The sequence below is a fragment of the Muntiacus reevesi genome, chromosome 12 (genome assembly GCF_963930625.1).
Source record: "Muntiacus reevesi chromosome 12, mMunRee1.1, whole genome shotgun sequence".
Classification (NCBI taxonomy): Eukaryota; Metazoa; Chordata; class Mammalia; order Artiodactyla; family Cervidae; genus Muntiacus; species Muntiacus reevesi.
In genome coordinates this window covers 56342553-56361174 of record NC_089260.1, presented here as the reverse complement: position 1 = coordinate 56361174, position 18622 = coordinate 56342553, and positions in this window count along the sequence as shown.

The window sequence follows — 18622 nt, the reverse complement described above, 5'->3', positions numbered from 1 at the left end:
CACACACACACACACATTCACACCCACACACCACCTCAGCACACACACACATACATTCATACCCACACACCACCTAGGCACACACACACACATTCACACCCACACACCACCTAGGCACACACACGCACACATTCATACCCACACACCTAGGCACACACACACACACACACACACATTCATACCCACACACCACCTAGGCACACACACACACTCACACCCAGACACCACCCAGGCACACACACACACACATTCATACCCACACACACATTCACACCCAGACACCACCCAGGCACACACACACATACATCCACACCCACACACCACCCAGGCACACACACGCACACATTCATACCCACACACCTAGGCACACACACACACACACATTCATACCCACACACCACCTAGGCACACACACACACTCACACCCAGACACCACCCAGGCACACACACACATACATCCACACCCACACACCACCCAGGCACACACACGCACACATTCATACCCACACACCTAGGCACACACACACACTCACACCCAGACACCACCCAGGCACACACACACATACATTCACACCCACACACCACCCAGGCACACACACGCACACATTCATACCCACACACCTAGGCACACACACACACACACATTCATACCCACACACCACCTAGGCACACACACACACTCACACCCAGACACCACCCAGGCACACACACACATACATCCACACCCACACACCACCCAGGCACACACACGCACACATTCATACCCACACACCTAGGCACACACACACACACACATTCATACCCACACACCACCTAGGCACACACACACACTCACACCCAGACACCACCCAGGCACACACACACATACATCCACACCCACACACCACCCAGGCACACACACACACACATTCATACCCACACACACATTCACACCCAGACACCACCCAGGCACACACACACATACACCACCCATCCCCCCACACATACAACATGCACACACATGCATACCATTTCCCCTCAATCAGTTTCAGTTGGTTTCCTGTCACCTACAGTCTGAAAAGTCCTGAATAATCAATGGTTTTTAGAGAAAATTGTCTTTCTGAGTTTGCCTGCCCAGTATTCTTTCAGGATAGATATCTTAACTTGTGTGTTTAGTAAACACCTTCATTTCCACCAGTAAAATTTGCATTTACAAGCCAAGGGGCATAAACTTAAATTATAGGAATTATAACTGAGACTATATTTCCCTGGCATTAACAATAAATAGAAAGTTTTTTTTGTTTTGATGAATATAACTTTTTATGCATTTTAGATGTTATGCCTAGATAAAAGATAAGCATATAGCCATTCATGCAAAATATTAAGGGAAATACTTAAGCATTTTTAATTAGAAAAATGACTTATTAAAGACAGACAAATTGTCTCACCCCTATCAAGTTTCTTTCAGGTATGAGTGTAAAATTTTAAGGCATTTCAAGTTTATACTTCTAGGATACATACAATAATGTAGTAATTTCCTGGCTATTTGTCATGCCTTTGGTCACTCCCTGAGGCTAAAATTCTACAGACACCACCTTGATTCCATCAGTTGAAGCTAGGAGATTACTTCCTGTTTGGCAGTTATAAAAGGTGGACCCAATACCCCAAGTGTACCTGGGAGTATGAAGTTTCTAAAGCCTTCCTGAATACTCAAGGGGTAGATCAAACCTTTTGGGGATTCTCTAGAACTCCTTTCTCTTCCTCCACTACCTACTTATCCATCTTATAATGTAAGATTATAATGTATAGGCCCACCTGTGCTTTCACATTAATCTGACCCCTGTTGACAAGAGTAGGGCCTTCCACTGTAATACACTGCCTAGTGGTGCAAGAGTGTCCTAACATCGAAAAAGAAACCACTTGAAACATTGTCTCCTAAAAAAAAAAAGAAACATTGTCTCCTTAAATCAAGTTGACATCTCCACCTCTGCATTTTGTGACAAGATCCTTTCAATAAATCTTACCATAATATTTAATAATTACTTATAAAATTTGGGAAATGTTTTCCTTAGTTGTATGCTAGCAAAATAATCAAAATATCCTTGATTATTCCATCCAGGATAAATTTTTTAACACTTAAAACCACCTGGTCACAAGAAATATTAGAAATATCAGTTTTTTAAAACATTGTATTAGTTTCAGATACACAGCAAAGTGATTCATATATATATGTATAATTTTTCAGATTCATTTCCATTATAGATCATTATACGATATTGAATATAGTTCCCTGTGCTATACAGTAAATCCTTGTTATTTATCTGTTTTACAATAACGTATATCTGTTGATCTCAAACTCCCAATTTGACTCTCTTCCCCTTGGTAACCACTAGTTTATCTTCTGTCTGTGAGTCTGTTTATGTTTCACAATTACATTTGTTTGTATTATGTTTTAGATTTCACATATGAGTGATAGCATAAGATCTTTGTCTTTTTCTGTTTGACTTAGTATGATGATCCCTATGTGCATCCATGTCATTGCAAATGGCATTATTTCATTCTTTTTTATGACTGAGAAGTATTCCATTGTATATCTGTACCACATCTACTTTATCCATTGCTCTATTGATGGACACTTAGGTTGCTTCCTTGTCTGGCTACTGTAAATAGTGCTGCAATGAACATTAGGGTGAATGTACCTTCTAGAATTAGACTTTTTATCCTTTCTGGATATGTGCCCAGGAATGGGGTTGCTGGACTATATGGTAGCTCAATTCAAAATATCAGGTTTTAATTTATGTACATTTTTTTCCAGGGCCACATTATGGGTGATCAGTAAACTAAACTTTCAAGCTAATAAATATATTAAATGAGGATAAGATTCTGAAAAAGATGTGGAATGTAAAGGTATTTTGGGAGGGGGGCAAAATGGACTGATATCAGATTTCTGAAAAATCTTGTTTCAGTATTTTAAACAGATAATGACCCTGGTGCTAGAATTCCACTGGTGCATTGGAAAGTTAGATAAAGAGTTTCATTCACAACTTTTTTTGGTTGATTAGTTCAGCTAATCTTTTTTTCAAAAAATAATTTTTATTGGAGTATAGTTGATTACAGTTTGTGTTGGTTTCAGATGTATAGCAAAGTGATTCAGTTATACTTGTTTTTATTCAAAAATTTAAATTTTCCCAATACAATGGAGGTCACATCTTTTGCAAATATTTATTTTTTCTTTTTCTCTTTTAAATTGTGAAAGTATGGTAACACATTGACAGGAGATTTAGAAAATACATAGAACAAGGTTACATATAGTTCTACTATATATTGTAGTTATTCTTTGCAATTATTTAAATTTAAGATGAAAATGTTTGGATGGCCACGTATCAATATACAAGAGCAGGAGGCAGCTTTTCACAGTTCTTGAAAGGAGTGGGTTCTGTCTTCACTTTGTAGATGAAGTCATAGTATTAATGAAAGGAAACATCCCTGGACATTTGGTTTAACCTAAACCTGCAAAAGCTCAGCCTGAAGAATGGAAAACAGAAGCGACCCCACCATGGCGCTGCCGCTGCGGAGGCGCTATTTACAGTCAGGAAAAGTGAAGCTCACGGCCACACAAAAGGCCTCCCCAATTGATTGTGTTCGGCTGACTTCCTCACATTGTGGGCCACCAGGATCTGCTGGCAAGAGAAAGGGTGAGTCAGGCCCCAGGGCTGACTCCAGGGCCCAGATAAGGCATCTGGGAATCTCTGGGAGCCCCAAGGAGTGGTGAGGCAGCCGCCCACTCTGCCCAGGTTGCCCGGGGGGCCCGCCGGGTGCCTGAGTGAAGGCAGGTCTGTTCCAGGCCTCGCTACCTCCGCACAGCCTGAGCCAGGACTTGACTCAGCCTCAGAAACGGAGTCTCCTCATGGAGGGGAACACCCAGGACCACGCTGGCCCTTGGAACTAACACATACTCCCATGTGTGAATTCCTCTAACAGAGCCTTCAAGACGCATTCCTATAAGTTACAACCCAGACAACTTATTAATGGCCTGTTATTTTGCCTAGAAATATGCCACAGGCTTATTTGTGCTAAGTCGCTTCAGTCGTGTCTGACCCTTTAAGACTCCATGGACTGAGGCCTGCCAGGCTCCTCTGTCCATGGGATTCTCCAGGCAAGAATACTGGAGTGAAAAAAAAAGAATATTGGAGTGGGTTGCCATTTCCTCCTCCAGGGGATCTTCCGGACCCAGGAATCGAACCCGCATCTCCTGCATCTCCTGCATTGGCAGGCGGGTTCTTTACCACTCCCCTGGACTGTCCACCTTGGAGATCTCTCCACCTGTGCCTCCCCACACCTGCCGCACTGCTCCCCCACCCCCAGATGCTCCCCACCTGCTCTCTGGGCTATTCTCACCCCCCTACCCCATCTGTGAGCCTCGTCTCCTGATGAGATCTCACCGCATTGGGTGACGAGATGCTCCCAGTTATGTGCATGGATCCTGGAGCCAGGCTGTTTCCTTAGACCCAGCCCTGTACTCACGAGCTTACGTCTGGGACACACACCACCTTTGTGGATGGCACTTTTGGGTCCACAGCTATAAACGGGGCTCACTCAGGTACCTCTCCTCAGGTTGTTGCGAGGATTAGTCCAGCACTGATCTCACAAAGAACCTAGAGCAGGACCAGGCTGCAGAGCAGTTACTGTACTTTGAACCTGTGTGAGACCATCCTCAATGGGGTTGTCAACCCACTATTAAATTTCTGCTTTCAAGTATCTTCAAGTTATGTGCTAGATATCAGGCATATGTACACTGCTCACAAAAAGGCATACCTTCTGCTTTTCAGGGGCTCCTCGTAGGTATTTACGGTTCTCTCCAGAGCCCCTTGTGACCACACAGTAAGTGATTCCTCCTCCCTCCCTTTTTTCTTTTCTTTTTAAAATATTTGTTTATTTATTTATTTGGCTGTGCAGGCTCTTTGTTGAAGCATGTGGGACCTAGTTCCCCGGCCAGGGATCAAACCCGAGCCCCCTGGCATTGAGAACAGGGAGTCAGCCACTGGCCCACCAGGGAAGGCCCCCTCCCTTTCTTCTTTCTTCTTCCTCCCTCCCTCCCTGCCTTCCTTCCCCTCTCCTTCCTTTCAACGAATACAAGTCTGGTGCTGCCCTATGCTGGGGGTGCCGCTGCAGAGAGCAAGGTCACTCCTCCATGGGATGAACTAACAGTGGAGAGACAAATAATAAATGCATTTGTGAATAAATAATATGACTCAGGAGAGCAATAAATACTCCACAGAAATCCGGAAGGGAGGGTGTGTGCTGCCATGCGATGTAGCTTGGTCTGGGCGCCTCTCCTGAGTGAGATGGGTGGGGGCTGCGGGGTAGGGGGGGCGGGAAGGGTGGACTTGGTCCAGATCTGGGGGAAAAGCCATCAGGCAGGGGAGGGGTGCCTTTGGAAAGGAAGTGGGGCATGCAGAGGGAGATCATGGTCTGCTCGGTCCTCAAAGGTCAGGGCTTGGTCTTGATCCCAGGATGATGAGAAGCCTCAGAGGGAGAAGGTGACGCGATCCAATGCATACTTACAGAAGGCTCCTTTGCCTGCGAGATGCACGTGGAGAAGAGTCCAAGGAGTGGGGGGATGACCAGATGGGTGGCAGTGGAACCAGGTACCAGCCTGGCCCCGAAATGCTGGGACTGACCCTACAAGGCAGCTCCTGAGCGCTGGTCTCTAAGTTCAGCCTTTTCATTTTTCAAAAAACCAAGAAAGAGCTAAGTAGTTATCCTGTTGTCAGAATCATAGCCCCCAAACCTTAACCTTATACTAATTAGAGGGGTTTAATAGGAGAATAGGTTAAGAAAATTTTAAAACACATTTCCCACAAAAATTTTTATATACCAGAAAAGGAAGAGACAAATTCAGTCCTTTCATCTCTATCTGATTCAACTTAGTGTTGGTGTAGTTTTAAATATCTCCTGTGGTGAGTCTTCATTGTTTCTTAAAGGCAATTGTTTTCATATTTCAAACATCCTTCTAGTAAGAATTTAAATTGTAATTTTTTTTCTATTTTAAACTAACAAAGAGTCAGTGAATGTATATTCAGTATAAGAAGAGCTGACTGGGGGATTTTAAAAAATTGTGACACAACACTTTTTGAATTTCTTAGGTTTAATAAGTTATGTTGGATAATCCAAAAGGAGTTCCTGTCTGTCCTGTAAAATTATGTATTCCAGGTATTTCTAGGTTACTAATCTTAATCTCTTACTCTTCTCTTGTCCCTTAGTCCACATCAAAAAAAGGCAAAAAAGAATCATTGATTAAAAAAAAAAAAAAAGAATCATTGATTAGCTAAGCTACACATCAAAGGACTGATCTTCCCACAAATCAATCCCCTGGGGTCTTAATTGCTTTGCTGATTTCTCCCAAACTTTCCCATTTGTCTACTGAACAGCTCATTTCTACAGCCTCAGGTTTGTTGTCAGAAATTCTTCCCTTTTTTTTTTTGCTACAAGTTGTCCAGCTAGCAGTTCTTGGAAAAGTGAGTTGCCGCCCCGGTGACCAGGACAGCGAACACCCAGATCACAGAGATGCAGCCCCACCTTGTCTTGGGCATCACATGGACCAAATCCCAGAGTCTGGGGTCCTCGTCTTTAGAGAATGCTCATTCCCAACAAACAAACGTCATTGCTTGACCTTTGTTGTTTCTTCTCTTTCAAAAACGAAATTAATGCGATGATAACCTCCTTCTCCCCAGACCTGGGTATCAATTTCTGCTTCGTTTTCTGGCCCCTCTTCTCAGTTCTGAAGACACTACCAAAGGGGTGTTATTGATCAGCGGGCTGCCGGTCACTTCCTTGGGCACAAAGGACACAGACCTGTCACCTCTGTGCCCCGGAATAGCCCTCAAGGTAAAGGGTCAGAGATGAAAGGCTTCGGATCAGTTCTTCTTTGTAATCAGCCTCTCAGGAAGGCCGAGCCTCTGTTTACACCTGTCCTTGGGGTTTAAGATGGAAAACTTTTACTCCCAGGTCCAGACGTGGATATAGGTGAAGCAGAACACTTATCTTTCTCAATTTCTCATGGGGGCAGATGGATTGTTTGTGGTTAAAGCAGTTTGCCTCTTTAGGTAAAAAACTGATGCATCCTGGGTCTTTCGTTTGTTGCCTGCCCTGCTGAGACTCCATCTGTTACAGAGATCGTAACGCTTTAGACGTCGGCTGGAGAACACCCAAATTAATTTCCTTCAAGAAAGGACCATGAAAGATTCCTTTTTCTTTCCTTGGGTTGCAACGATATCATTGATTTCATTGTTAAACCGGAGCAGAGAGGGTCAAGGGAGTTTGGGGAAGCTGAAAGAAAGAATGTGAGAAAAAAGACATTAGTCATCTACCTTCACAGAGTGGCCACTGACCATTCAAGAGGGCAACTCTCAACCACCACCTGGAGAAGAGAAATTTTCTAAAGTGGCCTTGGCTTAACCCACCCCTTCTTAGGGTGCACTCAATGACTAACTTTTAAAAGCAAAGTCGTGTCTTGAAATTCTGCTAACTGCTGTTAATACCTCATGGTATTCCTAGGTTATTGCCTTAAAACAGAAATGTGTTTCCCATTTAAATTACACCAATCTCCTCTTCTGTTCTCCCTGCCCCTCCTCATGCCCTGGCCATTTATATCCTTACTCATTAAATAAGGGCAATTATTCTCTCGCCTGTCTCAGTTCTCTGTAGTTGGTAGAGCTGCGAACAAGTGAAAAGGCAATATGTCCAATAGGCCACAAAGAATGGGAAAACATGCAGAGTTCAGTTTGAGAAGAAACGTGGCTCTTGGGGGCTTCCCTGGCGGTCCAGTGGTTAAGACTTCAACTTCCAGTGCAGGGGGGTGCTGGTTCAATCCCTGGTTGGGAAGTTAAGATCCCACATACTTCTTGGCCAAAAAATCAAAATATAAAACATAAATGATGTTGTGACAAATTCAATAAAGACTTTAAAACTGGCCCATTTAAAAAAAAAAAAAAACTTTAAGAAAAGAAAATTGGCTCTCTTGCTTCATGGGATGGTGATGGTGGGGCATTTGGGGTGGGCATTGTTCCCCATAATTCAGACCAAGAACAGCTCCTTTTTCCCCTCAAGAAGTGAGGAGGAGAAGCAATCTGGTCTCAGAGCAGTAGGGTTCAGCCCTCTTCCCAGAACCTACCAGGCTCTCTCCCAGATGCATCTAATCTGGCTCCTGACCCCACGAGAGCCCCTCTCTCCCCCATCCCAGCTCTGAAGCTAGAAGGCAGGTATGTTTGAGGTTGTGTAGTTACACCTGCCCAGATGGTTTAGCAGTAGAGAATCTATCAGCCAATGTAGGAGACACAAGATATATGGGTTCGATCCCTGGGCCAGGAAGGAGGAGGAAACGGCAACCCACTCCAGTATTCTTGCCTGAGAAATCCCATGGAGAGAGGAGTCTGGTGGGCCACTGTCCATGGGATCACAAAGAGTCAGATACAAGTGAGTTCACACACAGCTACACCTGCAGCCTCTTTAGTAGAGGGTGCACCTAATTGCTCGGTGCCCCGCTTAGAACACCTGCGTCCGAAAAACATAATTGGAAATCATTTCCACAACCAGGTGAGCATCAGTTCAGTTCAGTTCAGTCGCTCAGTCATGTCTGACTCTTTGCGACCCCATGAATCGCAGCACGCCAGGCCTCCCTGTCCATCACCAACTCCCGGAGTTTACTCAAACCCATGTCCATTGAGTCGATAATGCCATCCAACCACTTAATCCCCTGTCGTCCCCTTCTCCTCCTGCCCCCAATCCCTCCCAGCATCAGAGTCTTTTCCAATGAGTCAACTCTTCACATGAGGTGGCCAAAGTACTGGAGTTTCAGATTCAGCTTCAGTCCTTCCAATGAACACCCAGGACTGATCTCCTTTAGGATGGACTGGTTGGATCTCTTTGTAGTCCAAGGGACTCTCAAGAGTCTTTTCCAAAAGACTCAGCTCAAAAACATCAATTTTTCGGCGCTCAGCTTTCTTCACAGTCCAACTCTCACATCCATGCATGACCACTGGAAAAACCATAGCCTTGACCAGACGGACCTTTGTTGGCAATGTAATGTCTCTGCTTTTTAATATGCTATCTAGGTTGGTTGTAACTTTCCTTCCAAAGAGTAAGCGTCTTTTAATTTCATAGCTGCAATCACCATCTGCAGTGATTTTGGAACCCCCAAAAATAAAGTCTGATACTGTTTCCACTGTCTCCCCATCTATTTCCCATGAAGTGATGGGACTAGATGTCATAATCTTAGTTTTCTGAATGTTAAGCTTTAAGCCAACTGAGTATAACTAACTATAAATACAAGGCACCTCTTTTTCCCAAAGCTTAGACACGATCAACTCCACAGACCCCTGATCTGCTCAAGCGGCAAATGTACAGTTGCTTCATTTCTCCTTCATGTGGACGTCCAACTCTCCTGAGTATTTCAATTATTCATAAAAATTGAGCTGTTTTTGGAAAAGTCCATATAGAAAGATTAATTCTGTTTGTCCATAGTTGAGATTGTTTTGGTCAACTTTAGCCCAGGAAAGTCCCCAGACATGTGACTCACGGAGGCAGTGTTCTCTTCTCTCTGCTCCTCTGGGGTCTGTTTAACTCCGTCATGAAAGAAACAAGGTGGTTTTCAGAGATCTATCTGCAAATGCTAATCTTATTGTGATAAGCAAGAAATCTATGCTATTTGCTTTAGAGTATTTTCCATCAACATCAAGCCCAGCTGGTAACTCAGTTTGTGTCATAAAACAATTCACATAGACCCTGGGATTAGCAGAACTTTGAAGACAGTGTCAGTCAAGATATGATCCCTTTGTACACGACTGCTCCCAAATTCTGCAGAAGCTTGTCTCCTCCTAGTTGTTGGGTCATTCTAGATCACTAATTAACAACATGGAGGACATGAACGCTGCTTGTCCAACGAGTCTATGACAAAATTTAAATTCACTCCTTTAATCCACGTTGCTAGCCAGGAAAAATGCCCTTCAGAATTAACCTATTGTGGTTGGATTAAGTCTCCGGTGTTTACTGCTTGCTTGTTTAATTCATTGACTTTGTAATTCTCTATCTAATTCTGTATATATTTGTTTATATATATACATATAAAACCATTTGTATGTAGTTGCCTATATCATGCCCATCAGTGTGTATTTCCTACAAACTTTCCCCCAAATGGGAATATTCTCTTACAAATCCACAGATTAATGGTCAAATTTGGGAAACTTTAAATTATTTCAAAACTTTTAACTAATATGTATCCCATATTCCAATTTCTTGATTATCTTAATAAGGTGCTTCATGGCTATTTTTAAAACACTGGAGTGGGGTAGGATCCAGACCAGTGTCGTTTGTTACACTTAGTTGTGTCTTGACGGTTTTCTTAAATTTGGTACAGTTCCTTAGTATTTATCTTTTAACATCAATGTCTTTGAAGAATATCGGCTGGTTACTTTTTAGAGTATTATTTGATTTGGGTTTCTCTGAATTTTTTCTTTTCTCTTTCCCACCAGCTTTATTGATGTAACTGTGTAAGTTCCTTAAATTTTCTGGTCCTTCGATTCTTTGACTGCAAAAAAATAAAACAAAAAACAGTAGTAAAATTGCTACTTAGTAAATTTAGGGATTTATTAAACTAATGTAGGTAAATTATCCATGTTTGTTATGTTATCAGCTATTTTTATGATTTGAAAGTATTATTCTAAAAAAATGTAAGCTATACATACAAGGAATGTTATTCAGCCTTTAAAAGGAAGGAAATTCTGGGACTTCCTTGGCAGTCCAGGGAAGTTAAAACTTTGCCTTCCAAAGTAGGGGATGCAGGTTTGATTCCCGGTTAGGGTTCTAAGACCCCACATGCCTCACAGCTAAAACACCAAAGAATAAACAACAGAAGCATTATTGAAACAAATTCAATAAAGACTTTAAAAATGCTCAATGTTTTTAAAAATCTTTAAATGGAAAGGAAGTTCTGTCACTTGAAATAGCATGGAGGGACCTTGCAGACTATACCAAGTGACATAGGCCGGAGACAAAAAGACAAATACTGTGTGATTCCACTTGTGTGCAGTATATAGAGATCGAGTTAGTAGAGAAAGAAAGAATGGTGGTTACGAGGGGTCAGGTGAAGTGGGTACTGGGGAGTTTTAGTGTTTAATGGGGCAGAGTTTCAGCTGGAGAAGATGAAAAAGTTTTGGAGGTGAATTTTGGGGATAGTTACACAATGATGTGAATGTACTTGAAACCACCTGAATGAAAACTTTAAAACAGTTAAAATGGTAAATTTTGTGTTATGTATGGTTTTGTGTGTGTGCATGTGCTCATTCAGTCATGTCCAACTCTTTGTGGTCCCATGGACTGTAGGCCACCAGGCTCCTCTATTCACTGGATTCTCCAAGCAAGAATACTGGAGTGGGTTGCCATGCCCTCCTCCAGTGGATCTTCCTGACTCAGGGATAGAACCTGTGTCTCTTAAGTCTCCTGTATTGGCAGGTGAGTTCTTCACCATCAGCACCACCTGGGAAGCCCCCCAAGAGTGTTAGCCACTCGGTCATGTCCGACTCTTTGCAACCTCATGGACTGCAGCCCACCAGTCTCCTCTGTCCATGAGATTTCCCAGGCAAGAATACTGAAGTGGGTTGCCATTTCCTTCTCCAGGGAACCTTCCTGATCCAGGGATTTAACTCATGTCTCCCGCATTGCAGGTGGGTTCTCTACCACTGAGCCACCTGGGAAGCCCTAGGTATATTTTCACCACTATAAAAAATTTTGGAATCAGTATTCTGACTGCTGTGTGGAGAAGGGGGTGGAAGACTAGGAAGATGCAGGCCCAGAAGTCAGGGGCTGTCACCACTGTAGTGGAGAGAGGATAGGGGTAGCAGCGGAGGTGCCTGACAGAAGACGCTTTGGGGATGTGGTTTGAAGTAGTTGGTAATTAGGATGGGAACTTGCTGGCCGGTTGGATAGGGGGCTACAGAACAAAGGAGGGGGCAAGGAGAACTTTCTTCTCTCTGGCTTCAAAAGTGGCTGATTTCAGGCTCCAAATCTTTTAAGCCTTACCTCCCCAACCCTCTCTCCCCAAGACTCTGGCTCCCATGCTTCTGCTTTCTGTCTCTTTGAGCATCATTCTCTAGGGACCTCACATACATGGAATCACACAGTATTTGTCCTTTTGTGTCTGACTGACTTCACTTAGCATAATGTCTTCAAGGTCCATCCAGGCTATGACACGCAACAGTGTTTCCTTCCTTTTCAAGGCTGCATACTAGTCCTTTGTACGAATATAACACATTTTATTTGTTTATCCATTCATCAGTTGTGTTCTTTTAATTGTTCATTTTATTTTTTAGATTTTTACATGTATCAACTGTTATTAGTAGTGCTTATAAACATAGCTGACATGTATCCAGAAGAGTACTGAACATGTTAGAAGGCATTTTCACTGAAATGGCTTCATTTAAGAGGGTGATCTCATTCATCAGCTTTCCTCTCTCCTATGTCTCGAGCACTGTGCCCACTGATTGGACTGGGTATCATCCTTCATGCTCACAGCTACTCTGTGAGGGAGGTGCTGTTATTCTAACATCTGGGGAAACCAAGGCTCAGAGCAATTAAGTAACTTGCCCAGAGCCACACAGCTAGTGAGTGGCAAAGTGGTGGAGCTAGCGTTCTAGCCCAGGTGGGCTCAGTCCACAACCCGTGGGTTTCATCACTCTTCTGAAAGCTTCACTCAGGCCCTGCCACTTTCCAAGAATGAACATCGAGTCCTCAAGCTGATATTTCAAAAGATCATCTTACAGGGACTTCCCTGGTGGCCCAGTGGCTAAGATTCCGAGTTCCCAGTGCAGGGGGCCTGGGTTCGATCGGTCAGGGAACCGAGATCCAGCAACTAAGAGTTTGCATGTTGCAACTAGAGATTCTGAACTTGGCAAATAAAAAATCCCAAATGCCACAACTAAGACCCAGCATAAATTTTAAAAATTTTAAAAGGACCTTCTTTTTAAAAAAAAGATCATTGTACATATTGTTAAATATGAAGCACACATATCCATATAATATTGCACCATTTGGGTTGAGACAAAGTATTATTTTACTTGATATTTTATTTTTGCATTGTCAGAGCATATTTTCTCTGTCAATTCATAGTTATGCTGACTTATTTTTTCTTCTTCATCACAATTCACTTGCTATAGACTAATATTAATATTATGATATCCTGAAAAGCTTCTTATGAAAGGGGTGAGGAACTCTCTCAGATGTTTAAAAGTTCAGTTTGTCAATTTCATTGATATGTTGAGACTATTCACCCAAACTTAAACGGACAGTGGAACAGAAACCTGGGTAGTTCATCGAGGAAACTACTGGTTTCCTTTTCCTTCGGGGGCACTTTGCTGAACTTTGCACTGCGTGCTTCTGCTTTTGCCGGCGTCCAGTCCTGCTTCTTCCCAGGGCCTGTCTGTTTTTTTATTGATTCATCTGAATGGATCTTCTTCTCCATCACCTTTTTCTTCTTTTCAGCAGAGAATTAGAGTCTGGAGGTGACAAGCAGATGGTGAATAATGAGAAAGGCAAGGACCCATCTAATCCGAGAATGCTGAAATGAGGTCTAAGTTCAGCCCGTCCAGGGAGAACTAGCTGACACGCAGGGTTCGGAGCGTCCAGGAGCTCAGCAAGGAGGAGGCAGAGGTGACATGTGGCCAAGTCTGCTGAGGCCCAGATGCCCAGGGGCCCAGGGAGGGTGGGACTCACTGAATTCTGCATCTATTCCTCGAAATACTGTTCTCATTTGACCCCCAGATGGTGCCTTGAAAATAATCTTGGTGTCGGGCACAAGTTTGTAGGCTGTGTGAATTTCCTCACTGTCAAGACCAAGGCCTAGGAACCAGAAGAGAAGGAAAAAGAGGCAAAGAGGAGATGAAGGACAGACAGAAAGGGAAGGAAGGTCCTTGCAGCCAGGGTGACGGCCGCACTTCCTTCTGTAATATTCCCGGGCCTCCGACCATGGCCCGCTTTCCGGATGCAAGCTAAACTGTGGGAATAGCAGCAGCCGTGGAGAGAATGAAACACCTAACCCTGGGAATTCTAAGGCTGCTTTTGGAAGCATAAGCACATTCTTTCCAAAAGACTCTAGACCCTCAATAAAGCCCTAGGGCTGGAAAAGATGTGAGACACACAGTTAGGAATAAACACATACTGAATGGAGCATCACAGTTGTCCATGATTTTTAATCCTCCTCATTATCATGAAAGGATGGCCTTTTGATCTCCACTGGATAAGAGATGTTATCTCAGTGCGAAAGCATCAGTGATCCCTGAGTCTACAGAAGCAACGGTCGGTGCCGGGGAGCCATGACTGTTCTGTTCTGAGTCCCAGTCCCAACCTCGTTTCTCCACAGAATCTTTGAAAGTAAAATTGTTCCTCACTCAGTCATGTCCAACTCTTTGTGACCCCCTAGACCGTACATCGTGTCTCGCCATGGAATTCTCCAGGCAAGAATACTGGAGTGGGTAGCCATTCCCTTCTCCAGGAGATTTTCCCAACCCAGGGATCGAACCTGGGTCTTCCTGCATTGCAGGCAGATCCTTTATCACTGAGCCACTTTACTGACACTTAAACCCAGAAAACAGCAGCTGTGGGTTGGAGCGGGGAAAACAAATCTAAAGGCACACAATCGCCGTGAGTGGGCCTGGGGAGAAGCAGCCGGCTGGCAGGTGGTCAGGGAGACCGGCCAGGGGTCTGGGGAGGCCGAGGAGGGAGGCGGCCGGGGAGCCCTGGGGCCAGGCTCCCACACAGTCAGCAGAGGCTAGGATGAACTTCCTCCAATTCCACGTCCATTGTTTGGCCTTTATTACAGTCTCACTGTCCATCACGGACGGAAGTGAAATTGGTCTGGAAGGGCTTCCCCTTCCCACAGTCTCTGTGGTTGTGTATTGATAGATGGCTTTTAAGTATAATATCCTTGCAGACAGGAAAATTAAGCTGATCTATCCATTTCATGGGCAGAACTATTGTTTTTTGTTTTTTTTTTTAACACGAGAGACAATGTATTTGCCTCTTCAGCCCGCCAAGACTTCCTTATCATACCATAGTCTAAAAAAAGGTGGTGACTTCATTCCCTGGGCTGTCCCCTAGGTCAGGTCAGTAGGAGACATGGGGTCAACATACTTGGCGCTGTGGGACTGCAGTCACCCTGCTCCCCAGTTCCAGGCCATGGCCAAGTGGTCACAGGTGTACACAGGTGGGCGTGGAAGAACCAGACCCCTGCACTCTTCCTGGTCTTTTTCGCAGGCTGTCTATAACCAAGAACTCTGTGTTCCCCAGAAGGCCTGTCTCTTCTCATGTGTAGGTTTTTGTCTATGACTTGGAAGCCCCATGCTGCTGCTTTCTGTTTTCTTTATCTACCGCCCATCGGGTCTTTCAGACCCTGGACAGAGCAGGCTGATGTTTGGGTTTCATCACCATCCTTCTCTGTCAGTGTAATCGGTTATTTCTGTGGCCCTACAAATGTCTGTTAAGAGTACATCATGGGCTTGCCTGTTGGTTCAGTGGCTAAGACTCTGTGCTCCCAATGAGGGGGGCCTGGGTTTGATCCCTGATCAGGGAATTAGACTCCACATGCTGTGACTAAAGATTCCACACGCCACAACTAAGACCTGGTACAGCCAAATAATTCAATATTAAAAAAAAGAAAAAACAAAAAATTTTAAAGGACAATCAAAGTTAAAAAAAAAATTTAAGAGTACATTCCATTTTCTTGTAAAACTTTATCCCTAACCCAAGACATGGGAGCGACTTCACTGTCCATCAACAGAGGAATGGAGTGAATATAATGTGGTGTATATATATATATATATATATATACACACACACAATGAAAAACTACTCAGCTATTAAAAAAAGAACATATGGAGAAGGAAATGGCAACCCACTCCAGTATTCTTGCCTGGAAAAGTCCATGGACAGAGGAATCTGGCAGGCTGAAGTCCATGGGATTACATGACTGAGCAAGTGTGCACGAGGGTGGAGGGAGATGGGTTGGTAGCAATAAAGTGGTAGAACTAAAAAAAAAAAAGGGGGACATAATTTTGCCATTTGCAGCAACATAGATGGACTTGGAGGGTATTAGGCTCAGTGAAGTAAGTTAGACAAAGAAAGACAAATACTGTATGATACTTATAAGTAAAACCTAAAAAAAATACAACAAACTAGTGAACATAACAAAAAAGAAGCAGATTCACAGATCTGGAGAACAAACTAGTTGTTACCAGTGGGAAGAGGGAAGCAGGGAGGGGCAAAATAGGGGTAGGGGATTAAGAGGTACAAACTACTAATTATAAAATAAATAAGCTACAAGGATATATTGTACAATGCAGGGAAAATAGCCTATATTTTATAGGGACTTCCCTGATACCTCAGTTGGTGAAGAATCTGCCTGCAATGTGGCAGACCTGGGTTCGATCCCTGGGTTGGGAAGATCCCCAGAGAAGGGGATCGTGGCCGGGATGTATAGTCCATGGGGTCACAAAGAGTTGTACCCGACTGAGTGACTTTCACTTCACTTCACTTATAGTAGCTATAAATGGAGTATAACCTTTAAAAATTGTGAATCACTATACTGTACACCTGTAACCTATATAATGTATTAATAAACCCACTATGCATCAATTAAAAAAACAAAGATGAAGCATTTTATCCCTAAGGTTTTCTTTTTAGCAGGTTCTTCCCGTATCGATCTTTGTTGTTATTGTTCAGTCTCTAAGTCGTGTCTGACTCTTTGAGACCCCATGGACTGCAGCACGCCAGGCTTTCCTGTCCTTCACCATCTCCCAGAGTTTGCTCAAATTCATGTCCATTGAGTCGGTGATGCCATCCAACCATCTCATCCTCTGTCGTCCCGTTCTCCTCTTGCCCTCTATCTTTCTCAGCATCAAGGTTCCCATCTAAAACGGTTCCCGTCTTAAACTTATTCAAAAGCACTTGTTTGATCTCATGCTCACGGAGTTTATTTTCCCTAACACCATGAACATTGTTAGATGATTGTTATTTTCACTAATGCTTATGGAGGGATTTTTAGACATCTTTTCTTATGCTAGCATGCACTATCTCATTTAATCTCAAATAACCCATGAGGTAGAAATATGACGATCATCCTCTGTTTTGCAGATGAGAATACTGGGGCTTAGACATTGAAAGAATATGCTCTCATCTATAGCTCGCTGCTAGCAGGGTTGGAGTTGGAGTCCAGCCTATACCCCTGGGAAGCGGGGCTACTGCCCCTGAGGTTCCAAGTTGGGATGGACAGAACTCCTGGGAGTAAACTGACTGGATGGCCCAGAAAGGTCCCGGAATGACACCATGGACTCCTTCCTACCTTGAGAACTGCTGATGTCTGGATAAATTCCACCACTTTTTCATTTGTTTCTACCATTAAATGGAATTCCTTTCAATGTGTAAAAGTTAAATCACGAAAACAACCCACCTGAAATGATTTCACCTTTTACACTAAAAAAAGCACTTAGAAAAAAAAAATCTTGACTTGAAAGAGTATTTACTTCTTTAAAGCCCATTTGTTCTTGTCCTGAAGCATCTTTCTGTTAGAAGAATCTGGCAACCTGTGTCACCTTTGGAACATTTGAATTGGAACAGGATTTATACACTCTTTATCATCTGGTGAGACTTTTAAGAGGAAAGTGTCAACATAAATTTGGAATTTCCTGACTTCTGCAGATTTGAGTTATAATCTGGACATGACTAGAAAGGAAATCTTAAAAAAATATTTTACAGTGTTTTATTGTGGAAATGTCCCCAAACATTTTCATCCCATTTTCCCAGAGAAAGCTGACAGCTTGGGGCTAGGGGGGAGAAGAATAAAACACAACAGGCCACATCCTTGAACTCTTTTGTGTGTTTAGAACAATGTCCAGTTAAAATCAAACAATATTGCTGCTAAATATGTCTAAAATAGTCCTTGGTGAGCACTCTTGGAGGAGTGATGAGAGCCAGGGTCCCTGTGAGTGGGAAGGTCTCACTCTGACTGAGGCAGAGGCCTGGCAGGACTCAGCATCTTCCCCAGCATTGTATAATCCTTGCCGTACAGCCTGGCGCCTTAGATACCTTCCCCACCGCCCTGACATCACCTCCTGTACGACCTGGGACCTTAGATATCTTCCCCATCCCCAGGTCACCGGCTCCAGTGAGGCCTGGGACCCGCATCCCAAGCCTAGCACGCGCAAAGGCAGAGCAGAGCTAATACCAGCGCTGCGCCCAAGTGGAAAACAAAAGCCGGGCCTGGCTGGGGGCGGGCGGGCTCGTAAAGAGAAGGAGGCGAAGTCACGAAGTCTGGCTTTCTGGCCAGATTTCCTCGGGAAGGAGAGGTGTGGCCGCTCTGTGTGTGCGCGCCGGGAGGGGCTGCAGGCCCGCTGGCGCGCGGCCAGGGCGCCCGACGCCAGGCCCGGCTCTCGCGCTGGGAGCGGCCGCCGGCGGCCACACAATGGCGTTATCTCGGCCAGCGCGCTGCAGCGACCGCCGCTTCCTGCTCGCAGCGGCACAGACTGTCCCGGGGCCCCGCGCCTTCGGACACACTCCCTGGCGCTCGGTCGCCGGGCTCGGCAGGGAACGTCCAAAGCGC